The sequence below is a fragment of the Mytilus trossulus genome, chromosome 14 (assembly GCF_036588685.1).
Source record: "Mytilus trossulus isolate FHL-02 chromosome 14, PNRI_Mtr1.1.1.hap1, whole genome shotgun sequence".
Classification (NCBI taxonomy): Eukaryota; Metazoa; Mollusca; class Bivalvia; order Mytilida; family Mytilidae; genus Mytilus; species Mytilus trossulus.
In genome coordinates, this window is record NC_086386.1 from 54566781 (window position 1) to 54587257 (window position 20477).

At 31.8% G+C, this 20477-nt stretch overlaps 1 protein-coding gene across 4 annotated transcripts in view; it reads right to left on the reverse strand.

The window, feature by feature from the left end:
* Positions 1-20477, reverse strand: part of LOC134695865 (zinc finger protein GLIS1-like) — a 52497-nt gene that overhangs the window by 23614 nt on the left and 8406 nt on the right. For 2 of the 4 annotated variants that reach the window (XM_063557322.1, XM_063557320.1), the window contains exon 3: positions 5483-5644. The exons of the other annotated variants lie outside the window; for them this stretch is intronic. The gene's annotated coding sequence lies outside the window, so the exon portion shown is untranslated. The remainder of the gene's footprint in view (positions 1-5482; positions 5645-20477) is intronic. 4 annotated transcript variants of the gene reach the window in all.

Sequence of the window (20477 nt, forward strand, 5' to 3'; positions counted from 1 at the left end):
AAAACTTCCATTTGTTGTCTACCAACTAGTCATGGATAAAAAAAAACATGTTGTGCCTAAACTTAACAGGAATGTGAGTTTAGAATTACTAATACAAATGAAATAAAGTATTTATAAACTTAAATTTTAAAAATAATAACTTAGATGCATAAGAAAATAAATAAAACTGTTGTTAAAAAGAATGGAAATTAGTTTTCAATTTACTGAAGGTTCTGTAACAAAAATTAATCTTGTTCAAAGTTCATTGTTATGGTCAAATCTAACATTGGAAATGTGTAGTGTAACTACAAGTATTGGGACAAAATGGCTTGATCCAAATATAAGAAGTGACTTTAGTTTAAAGACTAATTGTGCTTTCTTTTCTTTTTCAAAGATATTAAAGTATACAAACTGTTTTATTGATTTACTTTTTCTACCAATAATGTTCTGACCCAAAGTCCATACAACACAGTACCACAGTAAACAAAACAAAGGCAAAAAGGTAATGACAAAAACCAACAAGAAAAAAATAAGCGACGCAACGCGACACAAAATATTGTAAAATTCATTTCGTCATGCGTTACCCTGGTGCTATCCAAAAATCCTGGGGAGAACACTGAAAAAATGTTTCTCGTCCTCTAGTATATTACATTTATGGCAAAGTCGTTCCTCTCTTGGGATTTTAAGGTGGTAGACCTAGGTTAAGGGAAATAACTCTTAAAATCATCATTACGTTTGTGTCAGCCATTTTTATTAATATGTTCTTAGCTTCTAGGATACATAGATTATTTTCAATCTGTTCCTGGTAAATGCTTAAAATACATTAATAAAACTTGACTATTACAAAAGCATCACTGAATAAAAGAGTTATTTCCCTGGACCAATCAAAAGGGAGTGATCACTATGTAACAATAGCATTATTTCAAAATGAAAACTAAAGGTCATTTTAAAAACTCTTACAATTTACCACAACTAAAGCACATTTTAGGTACACATGTACAAAACTGTCCATTGGTCCTAATTGCATCAAATAGTTGAAAGGTCAAATCAAATACTACTTTGGAGAGAACTAATAAAGCCAAATATTCAAAACAAGATTTGCCAAATAAAACTTTCAAAATGAAACTTGACATTTAATAGGAAATGAGTACAGTATGAATCTCTCATTTATATATGGGTCTCAAAGAGGTCTTAAAGCATGATGTGAGATTGTCAATTATTTTTGTAAACATAACTTGTGAAAGTCAAATATTGTACGTGAAAACAGGAAACAAAGTCAGACTACAATTATATCCTAATGAAACTGGATACAAGAATTTGACAACTGGTATCAGACCCCTCCCTCCCCAATCAAATCATATTGTACGACCATGTTTTTTTCATCAAATTGTTAATAGCATATATAATAATATTTTGATTTACATGCATGACATTTAAAAAAGAAAATTTTTGTTTCTATATAAAAGTCCAAACTATAAATAAGGTGATAAAAAAAAGATCATTAAAGAAATCACGCTTTAATTTATAATAGTACACTCTGTTAAAATTTGGTCTGCAGTGCTCCTTAGTCTAAGCATCAAAATAGTCAGAATGTTAAATAAATACAAAGATGAAGAGAACTGAACACCAAATATTCAATACAAAGTTGTGCCAAATAAAAAAGTTAAAATAAAACTTTAATTTAATATAAAATTTAAAAAAATCAAATATTATATTGATAAATAACTTACTAATTTTCAGTTGTTTAAATTATAAATCCATTTATAACATAAAATCTATCATTTTTTTTCATTCACCATTATCTAAATCATGCCATAATTAGCGTCAAAACACCAAGAATCTGCACTATCAAATCTTGTATTTATTCTATTTGATCATCAATATTTAAATTCATGGATTAGCTCAGAAGTATGTTGATTCAAGGTGTAGTTCCGCGTACTAAGATATTATAAACAGTTTTGTACATACAATAAAATTGACAATTATATGTAGTGAATTGTGGCATATTTTTTTAGTGTTAAATGGGAGATAGAACGATATAATACTATTAGAAAAATATTATGTCAATTTAAATTTGCTTTCTCCAATATTCCGATTTGTTCATGTCAAATAAGGTCAGAGTTCAAGAGTACTACTACATTTTATAGACAACTCAATATTGGGGTTATAATAAAAGTACAAAAAGAAACCAACTACATAAGCACTGTACTACTTAAAATGAGTGGATTACAAAAAAATTGGGATTAAAAAATCAATAAGATACACATTTTCTTCACATATATCTAAATGAAGCTGAAATCATATCAAACAAAAGTTAAAAAAATTGTGATGACTAAAACCTTTTCCTAAATCTTCCTCGGAACTACTTAGAATACAGTAAATTCTGAAATTATTGCGATTTTGTCAATTTAGATGAAATGCTTTTTTATTTTTTTTGTGATATTGAGATAACTCCTGTTCAATTCATATGAAAAATTTCAAAAGGCGAGTTTAACTTATTTCAATTATAACCCTGTTGCATTTTTCACAATAATTTATGAATTTTCAGTATTAGTACTCTGAGATAGCATGGCACTCATTTTAACCACCAGGTTAAATCAAAGACTTGAACAATAGTGCCTGATGCTTCTCTACTTGACATATACATTTAGCTCCAAGCATTTGGAATGAAGAGCAAAGACTGGTTGGCACTGAGTAGAAAAAGTAGGTCGGAATTAGCAGGATATGAATGGTTTTTTTTTTAATTTTTATTATTTGCCTTTTTTAATAAAATTCATTTTTTTCTAGTCTTAAAAGATTGTTGGGATTCTACACCCAACAATTTTTAATAAATACATCATTTTTCAACTGCTTTTTTATAGTTTGTTCCTATGTAGTACTGTTACACCATTATTCCTGCAGGTTAGGGGAGAGTTGGGATCCCTCTTACATGTTTAACCTGGCCACATTCTGTATGTATGTGACCGTTCCAAGTCAGTAGCCTGTAATTCAGTGGTTGTCGATTCTGTGTTACATATTTGTTTTTCATTTACTGTAAACCAACTTATTTTCGCGGATACATTATTTCGCGTTCAGCCATTTCTTGCCAACTTTGCGGCGATTTATTTTCGCGATTTTCTAATTCACGTTATGAGTAAGATAAGAAAATTAATTTTTGCGACGATTTATATTCGCGTTATTTATCTATTCGCGAAAGTCGCGAAATTAAATCGCTCGCGAAAATAAGTTGGTTTACAGTATTTTTTTGTACATAAATAATAGGCCGTTAGTTTTCTTGTTAGAATTGTTAAACATTGTCATTCGGAGTCTTTTATAGCTGACTATGCAGTATTGGCTTTGCTCATTGTTGAAGGCCGTACGGTGACTATAGATTTTGATTACTGTGTCATTTGGTCTCTTGTGGACAGTTGTTTCATTGGCAATCATACCACATCTTCTTTTTTATATGTTATATATTATTCATATTTTACATAACAACTTTACAAGTGGAATAAATAATCTAAATTGAAAATGCTTTTTTTTAAATTTTAGCTAGTTAATATTCTTTGATATGCTGATTTTTTTGGCATAATAAATATTAACTTTCATGACTTTTAATCAATTATACCTATATATTAGCCTTTTTTCAGTGGTTACATAATTTTCTATTAAATAATTAAAAATGCATACATACATTAAAGCGACAGGAAAAAAAAATGTTTAAATTATGAATTTCATTGTGAAGACTTCCTCTATTTAGCTTTTAAATGTAAAATACATATAGATACCTTGTCCCGATATTTTGTTTGAATTTCTGGACCAAAACATCGTTCTTTTATTCCCTGTACTTTAAGATCTTTACTATATATCCGTTAGCTTTTAATAATAGGTTTTAAAATATAACAATAAAATATTTAAATAAAAGTAAACTTATTCATAGCTAAAAGTGGGGAAAAGGTATGAAATCATTAAAAGGAAATGTACGACAAAAAATATATAAATAAATTTGGATTTCATGCATAAATCTATGACTGATTTGTAGAGTTGTTTAGTACTGTTTTACCCACAATAAAAGATATCCCAGGTTACAGCGAAATCAAACTGGGATGAACTTAGAACTAGGGGGTCTGTACACAATTTTCATACTTTAAATTTGTTGGTTGCTGTGCATTTTGTCAAACCGTCAATATTTTTCTCTTCAAGGTGACATGGCGAAATTTAATCAATTTTTAATTGAATATTACAAAGACAGAAACATTCTTCTTCTAAATATATAAAACTATGTGGGGTAGCATAAATATTATTCTTCTTTCCCTCAAAAATGTATAAAATGCACTTTAAAGCAAAGATAGCTGCACATACTAAATTAACTAAATCAATTAAAGACTAAAACAAACTGTAATACATTTTAAAATACTGTAAATTCAGAAATTATTGCGTGCATTTATTATTGTGATTTTGTCATTTTAGACTTAAATGCGATTTTAATTTTTACGATTTTGAGAAAAATCCTGTTAAAATCATATAAAATATTTCAAATTGCGAGTTCCTTTGCAATAATAAAAACCTCGCATTAATTTCTGAATTTACAGTAATAGACTCATTGGACTAGTAGACACATGAGGCAATGACAGGATTTCCAATTTCTGTGTACACTAAACATGAATTGATTGATCATTCAGATTGGTGTTTAACAGCACTTAACTCATCTCTTGGCTTAGTTTATATAAGCCATCTTTTTATTATTGTTGAGGAAGCCAGGTTACTTCAGAGAATCAACACCAGTCTGCAGGAAAACTATCAATCATAGTCAATCAAGATAAGAGTGCAGGGGTGGATCCAGTCATTTTAAAAAGGGGGGTTCTTAACCCAGGAGAAAGGGGGGGTTTCCAACTATATGTTCCCATTCAAATGCATTGATCATCCAAAAAAAAGGGGTGTTCCAACCCCGTAACCCCCCTCTGGATCCACCAATGGAGTGGAATACACCTTGCAATGAGTGGGGGTTCAAACTCAAAAACACCAATTTGGATATATGCATGATCACTATGATCACTGTAGATGGACTACTTAGACTCCCAGGACAAAAAGCCCATTTGTTATGAGCCATAGACATAATTTAGTCATGTGACCGTGTCATCAACATTTTTTCATGGTTTTCTAAGAATTAAAAAGGAATTTAGAATTAAATTATAAGAAATGACTGTAATATTTTTTCTGTCTATTCGAAATAACATACGCACGTTATTCAGTGTGCACCAAATTTTTTATGTTATTTCTTCATAGACAGAAAAAATATTGCAGTCATTCCTTAAATATTTTTCACTTCGTATGTCCAACACCCCCACCCCTCTTTATCTGACAAACCCCACATGTTTTTTAAATATTTTTCTTCTTGTATATTCATACAATATCATAACAACAAAATTAAGAAAGTAAAACCAGGATAGTATAAAAGCAAAGAGATCCAATTCTTTTTTTTATATAAATGTATTTCCTATTCATAATTACTTAATTTCCATACCATTATTTTAGACGTTTGGTAAAATATCAGTTGGTAAGAGGTGTCAATTTGGTACTGCTGAGGATTTTGAATTTTTTCAATGGTCCTCTTCATGAAATGGTTCTGTGATGGTCACAACTTCTCTATAAACTCTTTTACGTTTCGTCTTTTATAAATATTCATCTGAAAAAAATAAAAATAAGATAAGAATAATTCATGAATAACATTAACGTTACCAATTTTTTCTGCACCAGATGGGCATTTCGACAATACCTGTCTTGATCTTCAGTGATGTTCGTGGCCAAAATATTTGAAAATATTAGCTAATAATAGCTAATATATAAATGATGAAGAGCTATAATCCAAAAGGGGGAAAAAATTGTAGCCAAATCCGTGAAAGAAATCAGAGCTTGAAATTTGCATGAGAGAGATCCTACATGATATTGGCCAATCATTATGCCAATGCTTACTTTTCCTACATAAGCATACTGTAAATACAGAATTTATGCGAAAAATGTGACAGTCTTTTATAATCGCAATAAGTTACACTCGAATTTGGAATTTTTTTCTATGAACTAAACAGGATTTTTCTCAAAAAACAGAAAAATTAAAATCACATGTTTAGTCTAAATTGACAAAATCGCAATATCAAATGCAATAATTTCTGCAATTATAGTATTGTTTTATTCTGTCTAAGACAATGGATTCAATGTATAAATATAGTACTATTTACATGTAATATTTATAAAATACTCTGCAGTACACAGCTTGATACGACTGCAGAGGTCCAAACCTGAACCTGGTTAGTATTGATACAAAATTCAAGCTTGATACAGCTCTGAATTTGGATTGGACGACAAACAGCATACAAAACACAACAATGAAAACCTTTACAGTTTGTTATGTTGAATTACACCTGGCTAAAATGAAAACAAGGCAGCCATCATTGTGGTACTCCTTAAAGATGGCGGTTATGAAAGGAGTAGGTCAGGTAAGGACCAATTTTGGCCTCAAATTTCAGGTTCATCTGACGAAAGATTTTGACCACTTTTTAAACACTTAAGTGTCTATTTCATTTGAATCTATTAGTTTATGTGAAAGATTTTCACTGATTTAGTCTTAAAAAACGATCCGATTCAAGCTCAAATGTGAAAAATCTACCAAATATGCCGATAAATGTCAATTTTCAGATGGTTTTTGTCAAAAATGAAAGTGGCCGCATCCGTGTTCATCCTCAACCTTTATATATGTTTTGTATTATCATAAAATACAACTTACATTTCAATATTAAGGATGAACACGAATGGGGCCACTTCGTTTTTCACGAAAACTGTGTAAAATTTAACTAAAATGCTAGAATTGTGAAGATTTCAGTAATTTAGCATGACTTTATGGTGCTAGTACCCGATGTATGTGCATTGTATTGTCGAAAACAGCTCATATTTATGTAGCAGAAGCATTCTACTGTCCACTGAAAAACTAAAAGTTAACATTTTAACAATTTTGTAAAACTGCTATATTTTGGGGCCAAAAAGGGGTCTTACTGGACCTACTCCTTTCACACATAGCTATACCAATTTTGTTCCCTTTAATGGTAAAACTTGTCTGTTAATAGATAAAAACATTGACCGATTTTTCACGAACAAAATATAGTTGAGCATGCACTTTTGAAATAACTATATGCATCAAGACATGTAGGCAAAGAAAATGTCAAAGATATTTCAAAAACTATTATAACAATCATAAAAGCTGTGAATTAATACATCTGTTTGATTTCTTAATCTGAACATGAAATTGGCTTTATTTATGAAATTTGACATTTCTTGCCATTTCAATTCACTATAATTTTTAACACTTTACAAAAAACTTATATAAAATTTTAACAGTTTGATGCTTTCGCCTATATAAAACAATTGAAAATATGTGTCAATAAAGGGAATGAATGGTAAATGTCCTTTTAATGGGCATAAAATACTGTTAATAGGTTAATGTGTAAAATGGTATTTCAGATCATAATAAATGTACTGTGGATTCATTATTATTCTTTGAATACCAACTTTTGTGGATTTCGTAGATACAGGTGAACCACAAATTCAAATATCTGATTCCAAGGAATAACTAATTTTCCTTAGACTTCTATGAAGAAAGCGGCAAAACCATGAAATCAAATATCCATGCATGAACATGCAAAATTTGCTCATTCCACGAAATTGGTACCCCCGAAAAATAAATGAATATTGCTACATCAATTTGGACATCAACTTAAATAAGAAGATGTGGTATGAATGCCATCGAGGCAATCGCCATCCATTAGTCACAATGTATAAAACAGTTCACAAATGTAGGTCAAAGTACCGCCTTTAACATGGAGAATTGGCTCATACTGAAAAGTAAGCTTTAAAGGGCCCCAAAATGACTAGTGTAAAAAATGGACCCTTGGCTCATACTGAACAGTAAGCTTTAAAGGGCCCCAAAATGACTAGTGTAAAACATGGAGCCTTAGCTCATACTGAACAGTATATAAGCTTTCAAGGGCCTCAAAATGACTAGTGTAAAACATGGAGTCTTGGCTCATACTGAACAGTATATAAGCTTTCAAGGGCCCCAAAATGACTAGTGTAAAACATGGAGCCTAAGGGCTCATACTGAACAGTATATAAGCTTTCAAGGGCCCCAAAATGACTAGTGTAAAACATGGAGCCTTGGCTCATACTGAACAGTATATAAGCTTTCAGGGGCCCCAAAATGACTAGTGTAAAACATGGAGCCTTGGCTCTGATGATACTGAACAGTATATAAGCTTTCAAGGGCCTCAAAATGACTAGTGTAAAACATGGAGCCTAAGGGCTCATACTGAAAAGTATATAAGCTTTCAAGGGCCCCAAAATGACTAGTGTAAAACATGGACCCTTGGCTCATACTGAACAGTAAGCTTTAAAGGGCCATAAAATGACTAGTGTAAAACATGGAGCCTTGGCTCATACTGAACAGTATATAAGCTTTCAAGGGCCTCAAAATGACTGTGTAAAACATGGAGCCTTGGCTCATACTGAACAGTATATAAGCTTTCAAGGGCCCCAAAATGACTAGGGTAAAATATGGAGCCTTGGCTCATACTGAACAGTAAGCTTTAAAGGGCCCAAAAATTACTAGTGTAAAACATGGAGCCTTGGCTCATACTGAACAGTATATAAGCTTTCAAGGGCCCCAAAATGACAAGTGTAAAACATGGAGCCTTGGCTCATACTGAACAGTATATAAGCTTTCAAGGGCCCCAAAATGACTAGTGTAAAACATGGAGTCTTGGCTCATACTGAACAGTATATAAGCTTTAAAGGGCCCCAAAATGACTAGTGTAAAACATGGAGCCTTGGCTCATACTGAACAGTATATAAGCTTTCAAGGGCCCCAAAATGACTAGTGTAAAACATGGAGTCTTTGCTCATACTGAACAGTATATAAGCTTTCAAGGGCCCCAAAATGACTAGTGTAAAACATGGAGCCTTGGCTCATACTGAACAGTATATAAGCTTTCAAGGGCCCCAAAATGACAAGTGTAAAACATGGAGCCTTGGCTCATACTGAACAGTATATAAGCTTTAAAGGGCCCCAAAATGACAAGTGTAAAACATGGAGCCTTGGCTCATACTGAACAGTATATAAGCTTTCAAGGGCCCCAAAATGACTAGTGTAAAACATGGAGTCTTTGCTCATACTGAACAGTATATAAGCTTTAAAGGGCCCCAAAATGACAAGTGTAAAACATGGAGCCTTGGCTCATACTGAACAGTATATAAGCTTTCAAGGGCCCCAAAATGACTAGTGTAAAACATGGAGTCTTTGCTCATACTGAACAGTATATAAGCTTTCAAGGGCCCCAAAATGACTAGTGTAAAACATGGAGCCTTGGCTCATACTGAACAGCAAGCTTTAAAGGGCCCCAAAATAACTAGGGTAAGACAATTCAAACAGAGAATCCATTTATTATGGTCTGATCTATATAAATAGAGCCTCTTAAGAGCCTGTGTTGCTCACCTTGGTCTATGTGCATATTAAACAAGGAACACACATTATAGACCACAATAGAATTCATGACAAAATTGTGTTTTGCTGATCATGTGGCTTGTTTGTAGATCTTACTTCACTCATTTTTGCTGTTTACAATTATCTCTCTCTATAATGAACTTATCTGATCCTTGTTCTTACACTAGGAGAAAAACTTTTAAAATAACAGGTAAATTCCTCTTAAATTTTTTTTTTAATTCAAACAGCCCACTTTCTATCTATGAAACGAAATTTAATGCTGATTTAAACAGAAGAAAATCTTGATTTTTTTTTTAAATTTCATATATAACATTCCCCTTTTTATTTCACTTCATTTATAATGCATGATTTTTTTAACACTGAGAAACAAGAATGTTTCCAAAGTACACGGATGCCCCATCGGCACTATCATTTTCTATGTTCAATGGATCATGAAAATGTGGAAAATTTCATTTTGGCATTAAAATTACAAAGATCATATCATAGGGAACATTTGTACTAAGTTTCAAGTAGATTGGACTTCAACTTCATCAAAAACTTAACCTCGACCATAAACTTTAACCTGAAGCGGGACAGACGGAGGGTATAACAAACTAACAAACAGACGAACGAACGGACGGACACAAAGACCAAAAAACATTTTGCCCATAAATGAGGCATAAAAATCCTCAAAAGTAACATTTGAATCCTATCAACCCTCCCCCTTTTATATCAATTCATTTATATTTTCATGATTGTTTCAGCACGAAAAAAAACACATTTCAAAATATCACTTAAATCCTATTGACACTATAAAACAGTTTGAGATGTTAGTAAGAGGAGATGTAGGACAAATGTCAACAAGACAGTAATAGGGAGAGGGTTAAAATTAAGCTACTTTTTAGGCTCTTTGAAATCGTAAAAACCTCTTAACATTATAAGAAAATCTCTTACCTGTCGATTTTTCCTATTAGCGACAGGTGAGGTGTTTAGTCATTTTATCATTCAAACATCCAAATTTATTGAACGAATGAACTATATATAAAGACCCTTTTAAGATTCTGCTTTATATATTTCATATATATCAAAAATTTTATTAATCCATGGCTAAACATAAATGATGGAGCTCAGGGGTTGACTTTAAAATTTGATTTGCACAAATCCTTGAATTTAAGAATAGATTTGACCTTTTAAAGTTAAACTTTAATTTGCAGTTTATGCGTATATTTGTTTTCTATCACAATTTCACACAAAGCAACTCTAAATATAAATGAATTATTATTTGTACTATAATGACTAATATCTGCAGTTTTATTGACACATCAACTTGCTAATATATCACCTTGAAATACTATGAGAATCATATTTATCAAGACTTTTTTTTCTGACCTACTTCTCCCTTGGCACTATAGTGCAGGTGCATATTCAGAATTTTGGAAAAAAGGGGGAGGGGGGACTAGCAAAACATCATTGGGAGTGATATTTTCGAAATTCAGTTATTATGTATGAAGCTTCATAAAGGGGGGCCCTGCCCCTGGAAATCTGCTTTTGTAGTGAGGCATTACAGGAACTCTTTAGTATTGTGCTCTAATGGGATACTATTTTAATTTCAAAGGAAATTGAACATAAATAATTTGAAGTTGTTCAATTTTGTTTAATTACATTTCAATATTCTATATACTGTGGACATATTTACAAGAGAGTATAGGTTTTTCGAGATATAACTCATTTAAAAATTTGGTGGGAAATAGTTCTCTAGATAATTTATACATTACCATTGACGCCTTATTTTTATATCAAAAGATTTTACTATATTTTCAAAAATAATATTAATAACTATATTTAATCAAATAAAAGATAGAAAAGTTGGTGTTGATTATTAATTCTTTTTAATGGCACTATTTGGATAAAACAAGAGGATTCAGAACATTTGACAATTTTTTTTCAAAAAACCCAGAGGAGACATAATATCCTTCATAAGGTGAACTATGTACCACAGGGGGATAACTCTGTAAAAATCAACTGAATGTTTTAATCATGTTCTTCTGTTAAGAAAATACTGATTCCTTCTCAATGATAAAAAAAACAAGTGTTTGTCAAACTGTTTTTTATTCAATTAAATTTTTCAATAAAAGGTGTGGTTCAAGTATTTTAAAATTTTTATATTTTTAATTTGTCAATAGGAAAATATTTTGTCAAATTTATATGAAAATTTAACAAACTTTATTTTTTGGTTAAATAGAACAAAAAAAATGTTTGTAAGAGAGATATTTGATAAAAATTGAATAAAGCATGCATAAACAACTAATATATGCAATATGAGGGAAATATTTCCTTTTGATACCCCCCTTTTTTTCCTAACTGTTTCCAAAAATTGGCAAAGTCATGCACTAAATTTCTAATATCTCTTGTTCTGCATTGAGGAGGGGATCATTGTATTCATTTAAGTCAGGAATGTGCACAAGCTAACAAAACCTGGCCTATACATGACCAGTATTTTTGATTCAAGCAAATATTGTTTACATTAAATAGTAAAATGTACATAAAGACTCCCCTATCATCATGATCATCACATTCAAACTAAATAATTCATCTTAGTAAATATATTAAAATATTCAACTATCAGTAATTGAAGAAAAAAAAAGCATAAGTGTTTACTGTTCAATTATTTCTTCAAGTAAATTAATACAGTAGCATTTATCAACCATTCTCCTCACACGAATATGTTTGCTTCATACAACAGAACTTGTGCTATTGGGTGGGACGAAGACACTAACATCGGGTTAAAAATCAACAATTATTTACAAGTGCCATAACATTTCAAATTGTTTATTTATAACAATAAATTCTTTATAAAACATATTATTACAGATATTAAGTTACCCCCTAGACAAATTTTATTTCTAAGCACATCTCTCTTTAATGTCTCTCGTGTTACGTAATTCAAGAATAAAAACTGAAATACGCAGAATCATGCTACGTTCGAGGGGGTATCCCAATTGCTTCCATTACAATCCCATTATCTTTAATACAAATATCGCTTTGTCATGGCGTAAGACCCTAGAAGAGTATTATGCATTTATTGCAGTCATTCAACAACTTAAATGCATTTTAATATTTCAAATAAGGTGTGATAAATTATGCCAATAGACTGAACATGTGTTAAAGTATTAAGACAGATAGTTTTTGGCGATAGTTATCAAATACTTGCGGAGTGAATTATGGACATGATTGAATAATTCAAGTGTTGAACAAGCTCTACATTCTCATACTTGATTTATATAAGTGTTCCGAGGTTATGAAATACAAAGTAATATGTCGCGTTTCGGTTATAAATAATCCAATGCTAAAGTCTGAAAAGTTGAATTATTGAACACTTTTGAAAAGGTCCGGCCCTCATTTGTTGTTTTAATCTTCAGATTGGCGTAAACACAATCTGTAACTATTATAAAATTATTGTGTAAATATTGGGACATCCCTTTATTTGGGTCAGACCTAAAATAAAATATTGTTTGTTTCCCCAATCAAGACAGACCCTGCAAAAATGGTCTGACCCACAAAATGTTATTGTTAAAACTTAAAGTTGAATATTATTTTATTCATTTCTGATTTTCAGGCTCGCTGGATGAACGGATATTGTATTAAAATTATTACCCTACCAAACATCCACACCTGGCTTGGCAGGGTCAGGATTGGAGAAACAAACAAACAATTAATTTAGGCCTCAATTTAGTGCAATTCATATCTATGGCTATATGGAAGACATTTTAAAGCTTATTCAGCTATATTATAATAATTAAGAAATAAGAAAATGTGGTATGAGAGCCAATGAGAAAGCTATCAATCCAAGTTCACAATTTGTAAAAGTAAGCCAATTTATAGGTCAATTTAATAACTGTCTTTAACAAGGAGCCTGACGTCTGCTATATCTGGACATCAAGAGATGAATTAATTTTTGTTTTTTAGAATAACGGCTCCAATCACATATTTACATTGACTGCTTCTTCTTATTTAATTCTCAATAGAACCAATATTCCAATGCAATTTGTATGTAACACTGTTTTTCATAGGCTGGAAGTTGCCGTCAAATCCACAGTTGACCAGGCGTAACCAAGGAGGAACAACCATTTTGAAATGATCGAATCAACAAATGTTCGATTACTACTATATAATTGAAAATAAAACAACACCTACCTCCCATTCGCCGTTTTAATGTTATTTTATCGGAATTTGAAGCGTACAGGTAACGTAATAACCTCCAGTTTGTAAGTTTTCATTTTTCCAAGATTTATCGTATTATTTTTTTTTTAAATGCATTAGAATCGGAATAACAGTACTGTAGTTGAAGAGTTGACGGTCCCAAATCTCCATTTTACTGTCTCCGCTACGCGTCGCCAGTAAACCTGCATTTGCGACTGTCAAATCTACAATTGACGGTGGCAACTCTTCAACTACAGTACTGTTATTCCTTAATTGACTGTTTTCAGGTAACCTTTCCATTCCCCTAGCCAGGGGGGTTCTGACGACCCCCCCCCCCTAGAACACAAATAAGCACTGTTAAAGTCAATGTTCTGTTCGAATTGTGACCGTTAAAGTCGAGTTTGTGAGTCCAACGAACCCCCCCTTGAAAATTCCTGGCTACGGGCCTGCTTTCTAAGAAATTCAGGTCCAGCCAGCAACAGATTTTTTTGTTTTTTTCAACAAAAATAAATGTGTGCAATAACATCTAAATTTATAGTATATATATTTCTGCACTCATCCTCATGTAAGTCAGTATGTCAAATCAAATGTCATTTCTGGTGAAACTCCAGCTGCACATTTTTCCCAATCAAGAAAACCTTTAATTGAAATGCTCTTTAAAGACATTTAAACAAGAAATAATTAAAGAACCTAAGTGAGCGTGCTCACATACCTCACGTCCGCACAATGTCACTGGACAAATTAAATAACTTTAAGAAGGAAAAATTGAATCATAATTTCCTGTTGTTATGCAGATCTACAGAGTATGTCCTTATTATCTAAAAGGTTTCATCAAATCTGTCGAGTGGTTTCAGAGGAGTTGCAATGACAAACTGTTGCAGTAGTATATTGAAGTAAATAAGTTCAAAGGGGTGTAACTCCCAGAAAATTATTTGAATCATAATTTCCTGTAGATATGCACACCTGCATAGTATATGTCCTTAATATCTAAAAATCATACCATTTGATGCAGCAGGATAAAAAAAAGCCTTTCAATATTTTTAGAATTTTCAGAAAAAAGATTCTTAGTCGATCATGTTAGTGTTGGTGCCGGGGGGAATGAGGGAAATGACACTAATCTCCTTCCAACTCTCCCCTTCCCATTTTTACTAATTTTGTTATTTTAAAATTATAAGTGAACCAACACTTTCTACGGTGATTGTGTGGTAGGGTAAAAACGTTATATTAAATTAAAAACTAAACGATACGACATTAAATAGCTACATATTATATATAGACTGATAAAATTTCTAAATTTTCTTGTCATGACTTTCAGATGCAACACCCCCCCCCCCTAAACCCCCCCTGGCCACCAATCTTTCTCAGCCTATTCCTACAAATCAATTCCATCCCCATTTAAAATTTTACAATGGTTATCTGTTTTACAGTTGGTTCAAATGAAATTAATACATGTACAATAATAAAAGGTAGACATTTTGATAAATACGAAATTCTATTCAATAGTATTATATATTTAGAAAATAAATAAAACTTGCTAAGACTGGAGATTTAAAATTAAATTTTGTAGACAAACGTTTATTTCATTTCTCACAATAGGATATTTGATTCCCATGTACTGTTAAACTTAACTTTCAGCTTCATAACATGCAAAAATCTGTTAAAACATGTAAAAACATCAATTTTAACAATAGGTTTACAAAGTGCATTTAAGCTAAGTGAATTTTCCCAGCCCATAAAATATTTAAGTGTTATCATTTACATACATGTATTAACTCAATAGTATTAAGTTTTCAAGTTTGCAGACATCAAAATTTTAGAGAAACATCTGTAAAATCAAGTACTTCAAACCACCATTTTTTCCAAGCGATTTATGTTCACGACTTTTAACTTTCGTGATTAGAAAAATAACTTGAAATCAAAAATGATTATGTCCAGAATATTTTGTAAAACTTGGATCTAGCTTCCCTTATGTAAATGACAATACATGTATCATGAAAATAAATCCTCACAAAGTTTACTAGCTATAGAATAGAAATAGAATATGCAAGAAAGAATGTAGGGCAGAAAGTTACAAGACAAAAATCAAAGACAAAATGTCACGGACAAATGACAATTTAGTTATTAGAACTTTTCTAAAAATAATAAAAATTGAACTATTATATATAAATCCAGTTTGTAATTAAAATTTATTAATTAAATATCAATAATGATCAAATAATTGTTAGGAAATCAAAATGTCAAAGAGGCTTGATGACCTTACATGGCTTAATAATAAGATGCCATGAAATATATCCTTTGCACTATTAAAATTTAATTATATGAACAATTTACTAAACTTGAAAATCAATATTTGAATAAAAAAAAAGTATGCAAGTTATTTTTACTTATTTAAACAATTGTCAACTAACTATTTGTGACTTTTTTAAGATGATTGTGGCCAAATTTGATTCTGATTCGCCAAGTAGTTTCAGAGAATCATTTTTTTTGGTAAATCACTACATGATAACAAGTGATGAAGACAGACAGAAGTTGAAGTAAAAAACAACATAGTACATGGATGCCCCACCAACACTATCATTTTCTATGTCCGGTGAACCATAAATTGGGGTAAAAACTCTAATTTGGCTTTAAAATTAGAGAGATCATATCATAGGAACATCTTCGTCATCGATGTGTACTATTTAGTTTCAAAATGATTGGACTTCAACTTTATCAAAAAGTACCTTGACCAAAAACTTTAACCTGAAGCAGGAATCTGATGAACTGACAAACAGACGAACAATGGGAAGCACAGATGGAAAAACAACAAGAACGTGTCCATAGTACACAGATGCCCCATTCGCACTATCATTTTCTATGTTTAGTGGACCATGAAATTGAGGTCAAAACTCTAATTTGGCATTAAAATTAGAAATCTTGATCATATATCATAGGGAACATAGATATAGGAAGATGTGGTGTGAGTGCCAATGAGAAAACTCTCCATCCAAATAACAATTTAAAAATTAAACCATTATAGGTTAAAGTACGGCCTTCAACACGGAGCCTTGGCTCACACCGAACAACAAGCTATAAAGGGCCCCAAAATTACTAGTGTAAAACCATTCAAACGGGAAAACCAACGGTCTAATGTTTACTAAGTTTCAAGTTGATTGGACTTCAACTTCATCAAAAACAACTTGACCAAAAACTAAAATCATGGTAACACCACACAAATCCAGTTCAACACTGACCACACAAATCAAGTTCAAGACCGACCAGGCAATTCTGTAACACCACACAAAATCCATTGATCTATCTCCTAGTCATGCTAGTAGACGTTAGTTTTTTTTATACCACTCAAATTGTTCAGCCTACGTTCAAAAATGGTCAATAATGATACTGCTGATCAAATACCAATGCAAGCGGTACTATTTCAGGAAGAAACTGCTCAAGACTGATAATGAGGCAATGACGTCTTTCCAACTATCTCATGTGTATATTTATTTAGCACTCTATTAAGGAGGCTCGTGGGTATAAGTTTTTTAGAAAAAAATCAAACATTCATTTTTCTTTACAAATTTTATTAATTACCTTAAGTAATTGTTACTTTATCTTATGGTACAAGAATTTTTCAAAAAAATCAATACATGTTGGCCCAAGGTGACTTTTAAAATTTAGATATCATTGATAAAGCTCCAAATTATCTCCCTTTGGTGCAAAAATGCCATTTTTTTGCTCTGAAAATGAAATATCTTTTTCAACTCATCGGTGACCTATATTTTTTATTGTTGTTTTCAAATAGGCTGTACATAAACTGAATAATTGTAAAATTTAATCAATTTCTGTAATTTAGTTCTTTTTTTATTTCGATATTACCAATATTTCTCCTATTAGATCAACAGAAAAAAACTGACATTTACAAAAATGTATGCTTTTTTCGAAGGCAGATTGTGAGCGTAAATGCACGGTGACCCCATTTTTTTATTTCATTTTTCCATTAGGTATAAGATAAAGTTAATTTATAAAAATTTAGAGAAATCCTATATTAAATAAAAAAATTGATTTAGACACGGAGCCCCCTTAAGTGTCAATTTATATAACTGCATGATTTAATGAGGATTATCTAAAAGAATTTTTATAACATATTTTTTTGATTCTGGACAATTCATAACTAGGAAACTTATTCATATTCATCATCGTATGTTTTTCTATGTTGTGATGTTATGCTATTGTTTCAGAAAAAGGGAGAAGGTTTGGATCCATTAAAACGTTTAATCCCGCTGGAAATGTTTGCACCTGTCCTAAGTCAGGAATCTGATGTACAGTAGTTGTCGTTTGTTTATGTAATATATACGTGTTTCTCGTTTCTCGTTTTGTTTATATAGATTAGACCGTTGGTTTTCCCGTTTGAATGGTTTTACACTAGTAATTTTGGGGCCCTTTATAGCTTGTTGTTCGGTGTGAGCCAAGGCTCCGTGTTGAAGGCTGTACTTTAACCTATAATGGTTTACTTTTTAAATTGTTATTTGGATGGAGAGTTGTCTCATTGGCACTCACACCACATCTTCCTATATCTATCATCATGTTCATAAATGGTAAAAAAACAACATTTTTTTAAAGTTCTAATAATTAAGTATTCATACTGTTGCCACAAATCTTGATTTTGAGACATTTGATCACAATGGATGATCAAGGTAGTCACTAAACTAGTGTTGTTCTGCATTTCTATAAACCAGTGGAAAAAAAGAACCGCACTACAATTTAATTATGTTCCTATCAGACAAGGACAATAACTCCATTATAGGGGGGGAAAGGACCTTTATCGGGACTCCGGGATCGGGTGTTTTTAAGCTCGGGATTTGGGGATTGTCCCTTTTGGGATCCGGGAATTCTTTTTTTGAATTTTGGGACCTCAGGATTTCGAATTTTTAAGCCTGGGATTTCGGGATTTCGTGTTTTTAAGTCTGGGATTTCGGGATCAGGACCTCTCCTACCCCCCCTCATTTCTCAGGGTTCTTTTTAATGTTTCATAAATATGCTACTAGAAATGTAAGCATGCAATAACCTACAACGCAATTTCTCATATATAAATACACTGCTTGCAATAATCCTTTATCTATCGAAGACCGTATTGCAAAAGATGAGAGTACAAGCGGAATTAAGGCTGTGGATTTTCTATAAATCAACACAAGGGTACATAATCATTTAGATCTAGGGATAAGTAAAAACAGTCTGTTGTTTCAATGACTTTTTGGTCAGTGGCTTTTATTATCAGTGCCAATAATTTAGGATTATTTTTTTAATTCTTAGTTAGAAAATTTAAGGTGATATGTGAACCAAATGTCAATGAAACAGCAATCCTCAACATTCCAATATGAATTTAACCCCAAAACAAATATTAAAACATCTAAAGGGCATGATGGGCATCTAAAGGGCAAAATATGGTCTTTTGACAAAGGATATGTGCCTACACAAATGTTTTTTACCCTAAAAACCTTCAAAGTAATTCATTAACATGATTTACACGGAAAAACAAATTATCACATTTTTAGCCAATACACCTATACAACAAATATCATTAAACTAACCACTACTAGTTATATACCCATAAAAAAACTGAATCATAGACACAAGCTTCATGCCACCTCTGGGCCTAAAATAAAATATTGTTTGTTTCCCCAATCCCGACCGACCCTGGAAAACAGTGCTACTCATAAAATTTTATTGTCAAAACTAAGTCAAATATTATTATATTCATTTCCAATTTCCTGGCTTGCCGGAGTGTACGATATTGTTCAAGCTTTTTGTAAAAATAAAATCATTACCCTACCTACCTACCAACACCCGTGGCTTGGCAGGGTCGGGATTGGGGAAACAAACAATATATTAATTTAGGCTCTGGAAATAGCATGCTGGAATTATATATATATGAGGGGGGATAGGAGGGGTCCTGATCCCGAAATCCCAGGCTTAAACACACAATATCCCGAGGTCCCAAATTTAAATAAAGTAAATCCCAACATCCTATAATCCGAAAAAAAAGAATTCCCAAGCTTAAAAACACCCGATCCAGGGGCCAGGGATCCCAGTGTCACGATAAAGGTCCTATCCCACCTCATATATGTAGTAAAGAAACACCTAACCTTACAGTGCAATGTAGAATTTATTTTTTAATGTTTATAAATTCGGAAGCATGAAGTTGGCCTAAATATTTCAGTCTTATTGATTGCATGCTACTGTAACTTTGACCATTGACCTTAAAAGTGAAAAATCTTTTCCATTCTATTCTAAGACACCAAATCCAGGAAAGATAGGTAAATATCATTTTTTGAATAAACAGAGCCCTTAAACCCATTTGCTGGGGAACCCCTCCAAAATTTGAATTTCTATCTCTGCGAAAGGATGGAGATCTTAATTTAAAATTCATGCTTTGGGGCCCTATAATCGCTAATACTAATACTCATGTTTTGAAATTTTTTATATGAATTAAACATGCAGTCCTAGAATTGTAACGTCTCAATATCACAATAATTAAAATTTTAGTCTTAAATAACAAAACGAATTGCAATGATAAACGCATTCATCAATTTCTGAATTTTCAACTATAGGGAAGAACAAAAAAATTGCGAAAGCAAATTTACAGATCTAAAATTGTTGGGTTGAAGTTTAGACGAGTTGATATATATATCAAGACTAACAAATTTTGTGCTAAAACTTAACTAGGCTTGCAATTTGTCTCATTGTGTTTTTCAAACAATGTTTAATGTGTTTAATTGTTAATTAAGTGTTAAAGAAATAATTCATAATAGGA